The sequence below is a fragment of the Lepidochelys kempii genome, chromosome 4 (assembly GCF_965140285.1).
Source record: "Lepidochelys kempii isolate rLepKem1 chromosome 4, rLepKem1.hap1, whole genome shotgun sequence".
NCBI classification, from domain to species: domain Eukaryota; kingdom Metazoa; phylum Chordata; order Testudines; family Cheloniidae; genus Lepidochelys; species Lepidochelys kempii.
The window spans coordinates 60,646,261-60,658,502 of NC_136383.1; the positions used below are offsets into that span (position 1 = coordinate 60,646,261).

General features: G+C 39.5%; 1 long non-coding RNA gene across 1 annotated transcript in view; it reads left to right on the forward strand.

Annotated features, from left to right (window-relative positions):
- The first annotated feature begins 782 nt into the window (after positions 1 to 782).
- The window catches only part of LOC140910478 (uncharacterized), a 68,335-nt gene continuing 56,875 nt past the window's right edge, over positions 783 to 12,242 (forward strand). The window contains exons 1-2 of the long non-coding RNA XR_012158603.2: positions 783 to 1,868; positions 3,901 to 4,072. This is a non-coding gene — a long non-coding RNA (uncharacterized LOC140910478). The remainder of the gene's footprint in view (positions 1,869 to 3,900; positions 4,073 to 12,242) is intronic.

A 12,242-nucleotide genomic window follows, 5' to 3' on the forward strand; every position in this document is an offset into this window, starting at 1 on the left:
TACCATTTCAGACCACTGATATGTTCAGATTTTCCTAATAATTTTCACTCTTTCAAAAGGGTTGGTTTGTTTTGTTATGTGTTTTAGGAGTATGATTTTTCTAATTATGCTTAATGCAATCCTTTACTTTTGAAAGGTTTCAGAGTAACAGCCGTGTTAGTCTATATTCGCAAAAAGAAAAGATGTACTTGTGGCACCTTAGAGACTAAGCAATTTATTTGAGCATAAGCTTTCGTGAGCTACAGCTCACTTCATTGGATGCATACTGTGGAAAATACAGAAGATGTTTTTATACACACAAACCATGAAAAAATGGGTGTTTATCACTACAAAAGGTTTTCTCTCCCCACCCCCCCAACCCACTCTCCTGCTGGTAATAGCTTGAAGAGTGGGGAGGGGGGAGAGAAAACCTTTTGTAGTGATAAACACCCATTTTTTCATGGTTTGTGTGTATAAAAACATCTTCTGTATTTTCCACTGTATGCATCCGATGAAGTGAGCTGTAGCTCACGAAAGCTTATGCTCAAATAAATTGCTTAGTCTCTAAGGTGCCACAAGTACTCCTTTTCTTTTTACTTTTGAAACTAATCTTTGTTGCAAGCTAACTGCAAAATCTGCATGTAGTGCAATAGGACTTTCTACAGCACTAATTAAAAGGATCTATCATCACTAATACTATTTTTGATGGATTAATTTTTCTGGTTGTCTTAGATTCATAGATATTTAGGTCAGAAGGGACCATTATGATCATCTAGTCTGACCTCCTGCACAACGCAGACCACAGAATTTCACCCACCGCTCCTGCGAAAAATCTCTCACCTATGTCTGAGCTATTGAAGTCCTCAAATCGTGGTTTAAAGACTTCAAGGAGCAGAGAATCCTCCAGCAAGTGACCCGTGCTCCTTGCTACAGAGGAAGGTGAAAAACCTCCAGGGCCTCTTCCAATCTGCTCTGGAGGAAAATTCCTTCCCGACCTCAAATAGATGAGATGAGGAGATAATTCTTCAATCTCGAATGCAGGTCAAAATATGAAATAGATTAACATTTTTTGAAGGACTAATCTATTTGTAATCTCAGTGTTTAACTGAAAAGACAAGCTTTAAACATACACTGGTCTGTAAATCATTGGTAAGTTACATATATCTCAACTTTGCCTGTTTAGCTTTTCTAAAGTACATTAAGAATGTCTTCAGTGGGTTTTGGCCTATAATCATTCTGTGTGGGAATGGCCCTTTTGTTATTAAAACACCACCTTTGTGCACTAGAAAGGGGAATCTGATGAGACCATAATCTAATAAATCTAATATGCGCACACTGCTTGATACATCAAGCATCTTTTATGAATGTGTCAACAATTCATTGAAGTGTTAGGCCTCAGGCTGTGAAATGGTCTTCAGTAATTGTAAGGAAGAAAATAGAGTGATTCAAATGCAAGTTTAGCCCCGAAAACTGATTAGTTGCAAGTGATTTTTTCTTAGGGAGATTACATGTTTTTGATATCCCTTTCCAGTGCAGCTGAGTCTTTGCATGTATTCTAGAGTCTGATGATGCAGCAGCATCACCATGAGTCTCAGCATAGTAGTAGTGTAAACTTATATCTGCTGAATGTGTCCTGCATACTGCTAAAATCTTTGCCCATATATCACTCACTGAAATACAATAACTATTCAGTTCCTGTTTCCTGAAATAGTACTGGGCATATTTTTGTCTTCTGCTCTCTCATAAATTCTTGTTCAAAAGAAGCTGAAGATAAATCATTTACAAATCAGCAACAGTGTTCCTAAATCCAGTCCCAGCGAGACTCCATCATTTATTGAAGGGCTGTCTGAAAATGCATTACCAGCTTTAATTGGATGTTTTACTTTTAGGTAAGTACAATCTAAGCCAGTACTGTGCCATCACAGTTTGTCAAGTTAACTTATTTATAAGGAAGTGTTTTTCCTGTACCCACCCAGTGATTTACTAAACATGAAATGAGTAAAATGTTTAAAATTTTGGAGCCTGACTGTAAAATCAGGAATAATTTCACTGAAGTCAACTGGTATGAGCTGTCAGGAGCTGCTCAGGTCGGAGGTCATCTTGCAGTGTGTCTCACAACATGAGCAAGAGCACAGTCAGGTCCTCCGTATACAGCTCTGTGTACAGTTGGAAATAATGACAACAAAAACATAGAAGAATTTAGCAGGATAAATGATCAAAATCACGTATGGCAGTGGGAAATTTTTATCCTTAGTGTTTTATATGTGAGCTTAATGACTAGTATTCAGTACATTTTCTTTAAGCTTTATTATGCTGGATGCTCCACTCAGGAAACAGTGGGGGTCAAAATGCCATACTGCTTTCACCTACTATATATACATGCATATATACAGCATAGCTTCTTACATGCACAAATATCTGTGTATCTACTATATCAATATAAACATCAGTGAATTATTGTTTATATGCAAATAAAATTTAGTAGCAGGGTTTTCTAACTCATATTTTGCAACATTTTGTCTTGCATTATAAACCAAAGCAGTAAGATAAACTTCAAAGTAATAAAAAGGAATACCGAAGTTCTGTTTAAAATGATGTTCAAGCGGGTTGCTATGGAAACTCCTGAGAAAAGGTTACGCTATTCTTATACCATTCTGTGTTAGTTTTTCTGAAAACTGTTACATAACTGGAGTTTTAAAACAGCCAGAACATTTGAGTGTTATATAAGTCTTTTCACATTTAACTCTATCCACGTTCAAACTAGAATACATTTTAAGATCAATAATAGTTAAATAATGAAGAAGTCTATGTTGTGGATTTTTAAACAGGGCTGGAAAACAAACTGTTAACCCTTTGCAGCTGAAATGGTTAGTATTAAGGTCATGAGCTTTTTAGAGAGAACGTTAAAAATTGACAATTCTGAAGGTACACATCTAGGAACAAAAAAGTAGGCCATACTTGCAGGATTGGGGACTCTATCCTGGGAAGCAGTGTCTCTGAAAAAATTTTGGGGCTATAGTAGATAATCAGACGGGAATCTTGAATAGGAGCAGAGAGATTATTTTACCTCTGAATTTGGCACTGATGTGACTGCTGCTGGACTACTGTATCCTGTTGTGGTGCCCACAATTCAAGAAGGATGTTGATAAATTGGAAACGGGTCAGAAAAAGACCCACAAGTTGATTAAATGATGAGAAAACATTCCTTATGGTGATAGACTCCAGGAGCTCAATCGGTTTAGTGTAACAAGAAGGCTAAAGGGTGACTTGATTACAGACTATAAGTCCCTACATGGGGAATAAATATTTAATAATGGGCTTTCCAATTAGGAGAGAAAGGAATAACATGATCCAATGTCTCGAAGTTAAAGCTAGACAAATTCAGAGTGGCACTAAGGTGAACATTTTTAATGGTGAGATTAATTAAACATTGGAACAATTTATCCAGGGTTGGGGTGGATTCTCCATCACTGACCATTTTAAAATCAAGATTGGATGGTTTTCTAAAAGATATGCTTGAGGGATGATTTTGGGGCAGTTCTATGGCCTATGCTATACAGGAAATCAGACTAGATGATCACAATGGTCTATTCTGGCCTTAGAATCCATGACTCACTGGGTTTGACTTTTTGTCTTTCAATACTCTGCCTCCATGGACAAAACACTTGCTTTTAAATGAGTTCTTTATTTTAAAGATCTTGCTTGATCAACCAGCACAAACAACCTGTAGGTTTTGATTTAAATTCTGATCTCAGATGTGCTGCTGAGCATTACAGTAGCTGATTTTACAATATATGCCTCTCTGTTTGGTCTGTGTGATCAGAACTGAGCTTTCTAAAAATGTTTCTAGTACATACCAGGCTTAATATCTTATATGAATTGCAGACATAAATAAAATTGACTTGTTTGTTCTTTTCTGAGGTCTATATTATACCCTCCTGAGGGAAAATTCATGAAAGAGGGATAGAGGGAACAGGAAATTCAGCAAGGAGTAGAGGTTTCCTCCTAACCTCAGCGGAGGGGCATATCTGCAGAGCCCAAGAACCCAAAAGGATCACTGCTTCCAACCCAGTGGGTCTCTGAGCCTCTGCAGGTGAGAACTGATTCTCTTAGATGCTTTGTCAATCACATCATATCCTCTGGTTTCAGAGTAGCAGCCATGTTAGTCTGTATCCACAAAAAGAAAAAAGAGTACTTGTGGCACCTTAGAGACTAACAAATTTATTTGAGCAACAGGGCTTCATCAGGTGCTGTGCCCCCAAGGCACAATGCAGTGTGGCTTCTCTCCAGTTCCCCCTCATTCTATCCTGGTCATGTTCCTTTCTGACTCTCAGAACCTTGATTTTACACAATTAGAATGAAGGGGCTTCTGTGTACGCAGCAAGTAAGGGGATCACACTGCAGAGTCTTATGCTCAACCTGCTTCCAACACCTGTTCCACTTCATCTACCTGATCTAGTTCCCCTTCTCTCCTAATACTGGTGAGAAGAATAAGGCCATGATTTTGTGCCACCATAAGAGCAATGCTGGCAGCACTGAAATACCTGCACAGATGCATTTATTACATTTTCTTGGGCCTCTTTTTAATCTTAACATGAATTCATTTTATTAAGTCAACATATGAAAATGACAGTGTTTTAAATACTGCCATAATCTCATCAAATCTCTCCTGGTGAACTAGAAATGTACAGACTATTCTGAGATGTATAAACAAGTGCATAAAAGATTAAAGCAATTGAGACAGTCATAGAGGATGTGATGCTTTAATTTCCTTTAAGAGTTGTTATCCCTTGGGGAATACATTAGCGAAGGCACATAGTGAAAGTAAGGAGTGTTCTATGTTCTTTATGAAGGATGACTGAATTTCAGATAGTAGATTATACACCACAGCTGACATTAATAAATTGATAATTCGTGAGAAGAAGACAATTTCTCTGTTCATACCATCGACATGCCAGTTTGAACATACTCGTGAATTTTCTCCCTGGAGTCTCCTCTCCTCTCCGGCCTGGGTGTATATCATAGATCCCCATAGACACTGGAAACATTTGATGCAGAGATGGTCTTATAGACGGCCTGCCTTCCTGCTTGTGATTCCATGGCAGTCTATGGCTACTACAGCAATTGCTTCCCTGGAAAAATAACATTAGGAAACTTTGTTGGATCATATTAAAGAAGTTCTGTATTAAAATCACAAATGAGTTTGATTCCCCAGAGTTTAAATTCCAGGGTATTACTAATTAAGAGGTCTCTTGGTTTTTGGTATTGTTTCTCTCCCTCTATGTGTGAAACTTGCAAGCTGCTAACTGTGTTAGTACATTCTAAGACAGAGTCTGTTCTCAAAGCAATTCACAAGAGAGAGAGACTCAAAGCAATACTCTAACAACAGAAACAGCACCCAGAGACTCCCCACCCTTTTGTTATATTAACAATTGTGATTAAAATAGAGATAGAGGATGTATGTGGATGGATGCTTGGTGTGGATAATAACTGAATGATCAGGGAGGTGCCAGCCTAAGAATCCAGTGTCCATCGGCTGAAGAAGGCGTCAAGTGGAAATAACCAGACGACCCCCCCCCCCCCCCCGGAGGGCAGACTGGAATCCACCCAACAGCCTCAAGGATGGGAGAACCAAAGAACAAGATAACATCTTGGAGCCATCAGGAATGTGCTATCTGCTGATTGATTCAGCAACAGCATGATGAAGCAATTCCCATAGACTGGCATAGGAAGAAATTCCTATAAAAATAGACTCTAAAAAGTGAGAACTTTGGGGTCTGATTCTGCAAACCAACTTCCAGGAGCATCAGATGAGCATCTGACAAGGCCCTGCTCCCTCCTCATGTCCAGGCCACCTGGCCAGTGGCTTGGCATGAGCAACTCTAAGGCTGGTAACTATGATAACAACCTTGCAGAACCTGTGTGTGTGTGTTTGTATGACTGCATGTGTGAATAAATATGAGATTGAATGGAATGTTATAGCTATAACTAACTGCTTACTATGATTCTTTCTGTATTCACAATAAATGTGGTGTTTTGCCTTTTTCCCTTTAATAAGATCCTGCTGGTTTTTATTTTATTGGTACAACATTTTGGTGGAGAATTGCGAAAGGGGGAATATTGGTAAAAAACCTCAGTTATTGTAAATATTGGTGTGCACACCACCAGCTCTAGTGAGCTAGGCATTTCTATTAGCTTAACCAGACCTGCTGGCCTCCGAGAAGGTAGCAGGGGACCTGCTGGCCTCCGAGAAGGTAGCAGGAAAAACAGATTAAACCAGACCTGCTGGCCTCCGAGAAGGTAGCAGGGGACCTGCTGGCCTCCGAGAAGGTAGCAGGAAAAACAGATTAAACCAGACCTGCTGGCCTCCGAGAAGGTAGCAGGAGACCTGCTGGCCTCCGAGAAGGTAGTAGGGAAAACAAATTAAACCAGACCTGCTGGCCTCCGAGAAGGTAGCAGGGGACCTGCTGGCCTCCGAGAAGGTAGCAGGAAAAACAGGCTAAACCAGACCTGCTGGCCTCCGAGAAGGTAGTAGGGAAAACAGATTAAACCAGACCTGCTGGCCTCCGAGAAGGTAGCAGGGAAAACAGATTAAACCAGACCTGCTGGCCTCCGAGAAGGTAGCAGGAAAAACAGATTAAACCAGACCTGCTGGCCTCCGAGAAGGTAGCAGGGGACCTGCTGGCCTCCGAGAAGGTAGTAGGGAAAACAGATTAAACCAGACCTGCTGGCCTCCGAGAAGGTAGCAGGGAAGAACAGGTTAACCGGACCTGCTGGCCTCCGAGAAGGTAGCAGGGAGAAACAGGTTAACCGGACCTGCTGGCCTCCGAGAAGGTAGCAGGGGAAAAACGCATAGATTAAGCTATGATTTCAGAATCTAGGCTGTGTCACTTGCTAAGTAATACCAGCAGTGACAAAGAGATTGAAATATCCATGTTAAGATGTTTAAAAGAAAACAGGGTAAGCGAGTACCAGAGGGAGGAATGGAGTCAGAAGGAACTCCAACCTCACCTTTTGTTAAAGAAATTACACCTTTTAAACAAATCCTTCAAAAATTTGGGCACAGTCCTTGGACTAAACAAGCCCTAGCTGATGTCTGCACTATTTCGGACGTAGAGGATAGATTGGCTCAGTATATCCTCATATACAAACCTTCTAGTGCTGCCAAAAGAGATGCAGCAGCAATTTGGTTGTTGTGGGAGGCATGTAAGGATTCTTCCCTCCGCTTGTCTTCATGTAAAGTGGAAAAGGCACAAATGGAAAAGGGAGCAGACAATTGGAAGGTGCTGGCTACAAATATCCAAAGCCAGCTGAAAATAGTGAAAGAGGCACTCCAGGAATACAAAAAGAGTGAAAAAGTTAACTCTGCAGAGGCTGGAGGGAGGCAGGTAAAGGGGGAGAAGGTCCTATGTACGGCACCCCCAGGCATAATTACAAAGAGAAAAGAGAGTAAAAAAAAAAAAAAAAAAGTTAACTCTGCAGAGGCTGGAGGGAATTAAGCAGTTAAACTTTGTATTTCACCCAAACAACTTTTAACCGAAAATGTTAAAAAGGAAAAGTGTTAGAGCATTCTTGGTTTCTTTGCAGCCATTCTGAAAGAAAAATGGGCCCTTTTCCAAAGGAATGTCTGTAAATTAGCCAGGCAAAAATAAACTATCTGATTAAAATCATTTGACTGGACAATTTAGTCAAATTTGCTAAAAGAACATAAGAGGGTTCTATTGGAACTTAACTGCCTCAAATGTATAAAGGGAATGTAAGATGTAAAAAAACAGAGCAGTGTGGAAGGGATGTTAAGGAAAAGAAAATGTGTATGTATCTGTCTGTGTGTGTGTAAATATGTAAAGTTCTAAGGACCAGTTAGTTTTGTTTTTGTTTTAAATAATGCCACTAAAAATCCATTTGACTCTTTAATTCAAAGTTGCAAAACTGACAGACCTTTTTGCTAGACACAGGTAATTAGTGTTGTTTGGCTTTGGGATTTGGCATTTAACCCTTAAAAGGTAACTCAATGCTTTACAAAATTTAAAATGTTTTTAAGTTGTGGCTGCAGCAGGGCAGTCAAAATCAGGAGAATATAAAAAAAAAAAATTTGGGATTCTTTTTGTTTGTTTGGTTTTTGTTTGTTTGTTTTTGTAACAAAACAGCAGATGAGAGTTGTAGTAAAAAAAAAAAATTAAAAAAAGACAGTGCCTCTCTGAAGCAACAGCAGGGGTGAGGTGCACAAAACAAAAAGAAGCAATGTTAGAAACACTGAGTCTTAAAATGGCTCTGAGTAATCAGACTGTCACTTTGATAAAGGTACATGAAAACTCTGTAAGCAAAAAAAGAAATAGTGACACCTTATGTAAAAATGGATCTGGATAATGTTATAGAAGTTAAACTATGGAAGGAATGTGCATTTGCCCCAGAACATGTGCAGGGTATATTGTAGAAGGGGCAAAAGAAATGCAAACATACCATGCTACATAATTAAAATGCTATTAGGGCTCCAAAGGGAGCCACAATAGGTTGGGTTTTCTTTTTCAGATTGCTGTGTGTTTTGGAAGCAGAAGTTAAAAGTAATCAAAACTCTGGTGAAAGTTGATTGTGTCCCTTTTAAGATAGAGTCTCTGAGCTGCTGATGGCTTTAAATCCAAAAGCAGGAAGTTTCTGTGAAAATGCAAATTACCTAAATGATAAAGGAAGGAAAGAACTAGCAGCACAAAGGAGCTGCAGATAAAGGACATACCTAGTCAGCAAACAAATTGTCTAAATAAAAGGCATGGGATAACAAGATAATTTTAATAAATTTAATGATAATAAGTATCCCTGTAACAACATATAGTGTGTATGATTTTTGGAAAAATCCTTTAAGGTCGTATGGTAATGATGCTTCTCAGTTATTACCTGTAAATAAAACTTAAAGCTTAACACAGCAGGAAAAACATTATAAACTTGGTCTGCTGTATAAGAAGGAAAACTCAGGGATTTAATGACTAAACAGTGGGATAATTTCCCCATAACCCTTAAAAGATAAAAGCCTTTGAAACCTGGCCTGCCTATAGAACAAAAACAGGAAAATATGGGGGCAATTTCTCTGTTTTGCCTGCAATCAGCAAGGGTATTTGTAAAAGAAATATTTTAAGCAATAATCTGCCACCCCAAAAGGGGTAGAAACATGTTCTTTTTGTCTTTCAGAAAATCAGGAAAAGCTGCCAGCTGAAAAGCAACCCATTACCATGAATCTACTGTCACAATAGAAATTGTGTTCTGTGTTCTATGTTTTGTCTTGTGTTTTGTGTTGTTGCTAGCACTGTTGTGTGTTTAAAAAAAAAATACTGAAGACCTGCAGGAACTTAAAAATAAATTAAGCTTTCTGTCCCAGCTACAGGACAGCCTGATACAAAAACAAGTACATGCCAATGTAGACTTGGTCCAAATTGGTCTGGGTAACCTAAAAGGCCAATGGAATCTTTAGTAATGGCTTAATACTACCACATGGCTTATCCATAAGAAAAAAAATATATTAGAAATAGGAAACTACACAGCCATAGCTATGGGATGCACTGAAATGCAGATACTTGCACTAGCTACTTTGGAACACAAAATGTTCTGGGTCATATTGGGAAATATTAAGGGTTTGGTGCATTTGTTAAAACAAAGAAAGAGATCATTGTTTGACACTTATCAATATGAATGGATGCAATATGTTTCCAGTATTGTAAACCAGACTTGTTAATGGGAGAAACTGTTGTCAAAATTGCACACTAACAGTTCCTGGAGGCAAAGGTATTGAAGGTTAACCCACTCCCCATATTACACATGGGATCCTTCTGGCTACCCTGGACCTTGAGCCAGTGGGCTGGGGAGGGAAGGAAGCTATTGGACACTAGAGGTTGTACCGAATGGACTCCTCAAAAGTGGGTGTGCCTCACCTTGCCTGTTGCCCCAGAACCTTGTAGTAAAGATACATCACTAGGATCATGTATGTGGCATGAATTGGAATCACAAACTCAAATTGCCTCACAGTACTTTCTCTTGAATAGGCTACATAGAAAGTGACACTGACGATTATAAATCTTAGTGTCAAAAGGGGGATTATGTTGGATCATATTAAAGAAGTTCTGTATTAAAATCACAAATGAGTTTGATTCCCCAGAGTTTAAATTCCAGGGTATTACTAATTAAGAGGTCTCTTGGTTTTTGGTATTGTTTCTCTCCCTCTATGTGTGAAACTTGCAAGCTGCTAATTGTGTTAGTACATTCTAAGACAGAGTCTGTTCTCAAAGCAATTCACAGAGAGAGAGACTCAAAGCAAAACTCTAACAACAGAAACAGCACCCAGAGACTCCCCACCCTTTTGTTATATTAACAATTGTGATTAAAATAGAGATAGAGGATGTATGTGGATGGATGCTTGGTGTGGATAATAACTGAATGATCAGGGAGGTGCCAGCCTAAGAATCCAGTGTCCATCGGCTGAAGAAGGCGTCAAGTGGAAATAACCAGACGACCCCCCCCCCCCCCCGGAGGGCAGACTGGAATCCACCCAACAGCCTCAAGGATGGGAGAACCAAAGAACAAGATAACATCTTGGAGCCATCAGGAATGTGCTATCTGCTGATTGATTCAGCAACAGCATGATGAAGCAATTCCCATAGACTGGCATAGGAAGAAATTCCTATAAAAATAGACTCTAAAAAGTGAGAACTTTGGGGTCTGATTCTGCAAACCAACTTCCAGGAGCATCAGATGAGCATCTGACAAGGCCCTGCTCCCTCCTCATGTCCAGGCCACCTGGCCAGTGGCTTGGCATGAGCAACTCTAAGGCTGGTAACTATGATAACAACCTTGCAGAACCTGTGTGTGTGTGTTTGTATGACTGCATGTGTGAATAAATATGAGATTGAATGGAATGTTATAGCTATAACTAACTGCTTACTATGATTCTTTCTGTATTCACAATAAATGTGGTGTTTTGCCTTTTTCCCTTTAATAAGATCCTGCTGGTTTTTATTTTATTGGTACAACAACTTTAATCTATTTTTCAGCTTTTTAAAATGCAATATAGCAAGAGGAAATAATAAGGAGGAGTCATGATTTGCCAACTCTCTGTGGACCACTCATGATCCACAGATCACAGTTTGATAACCCCTGCCCTAATAGGACAGTATAGTAGCTCTTCATACTAGATGGTTCCAGTCTCCAGTAGCTATACACAGCAAGTCATATTTTAGCATCAGAAAACTGCAGTCAAGATTAACTGCTGGAAAGCATTCATTTAATGGATGGAACCCCAGACTCAGATGCTCCTCTGATTTGCACTTTGTATAGTGATTTATACCTTTGTGCATTATTAATACTATTTTATACAAGCATAGAAATATTTGTATTGAAGTGAGAGAATGGGACAAATTCTTAGGTGTTTACATGAGTCTATACTGCTGTAACTTGCATCTTTTACAAACCCCTTTAAATGAGTATGTTACCAGAGCTTTGATTCCCTCTACACCTCCTTAGACTTATCTTGATTCCCCATGTCTGACTTACTGTGATTTTCTCCCACTTACCAGCATGTAATTAAATATCCCTCTTCCATTACATCTCTGAATGTGGCTCCCTGAGCCTAACAAGTGTAAGGGAATCTAGGTTTCTGTAAATCACATGTCAAGGGACCAGAATAGTGGAGGGAGGAAGAAAAGTAAATAACAGGAGAGCGTAAGAAAATGTTAGTTTCTTATGCTGGGCTGCTATCGGGAGCAGTGTAACTTAGACACCTGCTTGGTTACCGAAGGTTATGCCTAAACTATGAGCTAGGGGTTACCCATATTGCATACACATACTCAGTTCTCATCAATCTGGCGTGAGTATAAATAGCAGTGCTGCTGTGGTAGCATGTGTAGTGGTAGTGGAGATACCGCTAAGCTGGGATGAGAACATACGTACCAGTTTCAGGCGGGTTTGTACTCAACGTGGCTCAGTCATGCCTTTGCTACCACTGTCTATGCTACTGTGGCTACATAGCTATTTAAACTCATGATAGCTGAATGATATATACATGATGTTATATGTTTGCTTTACAGAAGGGAAGTCAAAGAAATATGTCTTGCACTGGGAGTAGTAGACAGTGGTACTTAGTTCCTCTAGGAGCTTGCTCCACAGTCTCAGACTGGCCCCTGAGAAAGCTCTGTCTCCTGTACATAGGAGCTGTAACCTGATGGTAGAAAGTTCCCCTATCTGAGGAGCAGAGTTGACAGTCAGGGTCTTCATCCTGGTTCTTT